Source organism: Myotis myotis, unplaced genomic scaffold (assembly GCF_014108235.1).
Source record: "Myotis myotis isolate mMyoMyo1 unplaced genomic scaffold, mMyoMyo1.p scaffold_m19_p_10, whole genome shotgun sequence".
NCBI classification, from domain to species: Eukaryota; Metazoa; Chordata; class Mammalia; order Chiroptera; family Vespertilionidae; genus Myotis; species Myotis myotis.
The window spans coordinates 17613882-17616747 of record NW_023416314.1 but is presented as its reverse complement, the minus strand read 5'-3'; positions in this window follow the sequence as shown (position 1 = coordinate 17616747).

Below are 2866 nucleotides of genomic sequence, written 5' to 3'. Positions count from 1 at the left end.
TCATCAAACTTCCTTGGTTTCCTCACTTAACTATATCTGAGTATGTTTATTCATCTGTAAAATAAGGGTAGTCATATTTACTTCAGAGACTTTTATGAATACTTAAGGAGAGAATATATGTAGACTGCCTAGCATAGTACCTGGAAGATAAACGAATGACAATGTTATTGTATGTGGATTATATTTCACTTGATTCTCTCTCTCTCTCTCTCTCTCTCTCTCTCTCTCTCTCTCTCTCTCTCTCTCTCTCACACACACACACACACACACACACACACACACATTCAAAATACCTGAAATAAGATTGACTAAGAGGTTAACAAAGAATGTGATTCTGGGCAGTAGAATTTTGAGGTTATTTTGAATTTTTGTTTGTTTATTGCTTAGTATATTTTTTAAATGTTTAATGATAAACTATTTTAGTTATTTATAAAGTATGTGTTTTTAAATAAATTAAAAATCATCATACACAGAGACTACTGTTTAGATGTGGGGTCATGAATGTTTGATCTAGTGCTGTGGCAGTGGAAATGGAAAATGAGGGTAAAATGTGAAAAATACATTGCTTAGAAGTGAGTGAGTGTGAAAGGAAGGAACAAAGATGAAACTAAGAGTAGTGGAAGAATTAACTTGGGAAAGCAGAGACTAATGTGAGAGAGGTGAAAATACCAGATTTGGTCATGAATACTGCATACTGGTCTGATTGAATGACAGAGAACCAGGAGGAAATTGTAATATGACTTGGCTGAGCATTGGAAACAGTGAGTTACTGAGAAGAATCAAATAATATACTATCAGAGAGAGAATCAGGTGGAATTTTCTAGAGAAAAGAATAGCTTGTTTGCAGTGTTCTTTATTTATATTCTCCTTTGTCTGAAAACGCAGAATTATTTATTTTAGAAAATGTAAATTGGCATTAACGTAGGTTCTATAAATATATATATACATATATATATACACACACACACATACATATATATGTTTGGAGAATATATGTAATAAGTAGTGCATATATGTACATATTACAATGTTAAGGGCTTTTAGTTGCTTCATTATTGTTTTTTCTGCCACAGGAATTAACAATTTAATGTTCCCCCCTTAGAGCAGGGGTGGGGAAGGTCCGGCCCACAGGCTATATCAGGCCCTCAAAATCGTTTTGTCTGGCCCTGCCAAGGCATTAGGGGTGAGTTAATTAAATGTTGACCAAATATAGCAAGCTAATTTTTAAGTTGATCATTTTGTATGGCCTGTGAATGATGTTATAAGTACCCAAATGGTGCTTGGCAGAAAAAAAAGGTTCCCCACCCCTGCCTTAGAGCATTCATAGTAACTTCACAGATTGACTATATTAAACTTTAAAAGTGTCAGTTGAATCCTGTTGAGCAATTTATGCAATGGGAAAATCTGAAAGAAGGCAGCTCTGTAAGGGGTTAGAGTGACTAAACTCTCTATTATCTGCTTTATGGATTACTTTCTTGGGGCCAGGATCATTATTTAGCATTTATCTTCTCTCACTTTCTCACTTGCTTATTCTTATTGGTATTCACAAACCAGCAGGCATTAAAAATGTGTGGGTGGGGGTTGGGGGAAGGAGAGGACGGAGGGTTTAGGTTGCTATCAAGAGAGGTTTTTATTTTAGAACTAGAACTATTATTGTCATAATTAGCCAATTAATATTAATAATAGGAAGAGAGCACAGGGAGGCCAGATGTTATAAGCATGGTCCTCTGGGCAGCTTCACCAGGAAGCTGCCGCTTCATGCCCCTCAGGAAATCTCTGATCCATTCCCTGCGATCACTGGGGGAGTGGATCCAACCAAGGGAGGGATGGGTGCATGCGCAGTGAACCCGGGGTGATGCAGGGGAGGTGCTTGCTTGTCAGTCTAGCCTGGGGAACAATGGATTTGCTAGGGTGGGCCCTTCAGAAGCATGCCAAATCTTGGAAGGATAGAAATCCTCAGACAAAAAGTTCCCTCTCTCTTGCTCTGTAATCCACACTCACCCGTACTTTCATGTGTCCCCTCTCCATGTGGCCTTAAGCAGTCCCATTGCCCATGGCCATGCAGACCCCATACATAATGGGCTGCAGCTGGGAACACAAGCTATCCTGGCTAGATGCTGGACTGGACTGGACTGTAATATGGAACAGAAACTCTGGGCAGTGGCCTTAAAGGTGGCCCTGCTGAAGACAAGATTGGGCTTTTTCCATGGTGGGACAGAAGGAGATAGGGCCTTGGAAGGGAACCCCCTTAATTTTAGACCATCAATAAAGCTTTCCATGATACCTCATCCTCCCGTGGGGGCCTCAGGAAAGTCTTTTCCCTGCAGCACCCCAAAAACTCCACTTCCATCAATAACAGAACTATTCTATGATCCTGCCGGTATTCCAATTACCTACACAACTCCTTAAGGAGTGGTTAAACATGGCAAGCTGAGGGAGCATAGACTCACTGGTTTGGTGGTGTCGTCACGATGTTCCTGGAGCCGAAGTCTGGGCTGAGCTTTCACTGAAACCCAGCTTTGCTCCTCCATCGGGTCTCCGCTGGACTCCAAGGACAAGGATCAGAGCCACGGGACCTGTTTTTCTTAGACCAGAGCTCCATTGTCGCCTCAGATTGACCTGCCACATGGTGCAGGGGCCGCTCACCCAGTCTGTCCCCAGAGGGTTGCCGTGAAGACAGTGCTCTGGCTATAGGCCCAACCTCACCAGAAGGGACATTTAGGACGGGACTGCACAGCTTTCAGGGACAAAGGGGAACTTTTTAGCATGCAAGATAGTCCTTGCACAAAAGTACTAATTTTTTAAAAAAACAATCTTCTGCTGCTCTTGCTAGGCATTCAAAAACATCTCCAGCCCTAGCTGGTTT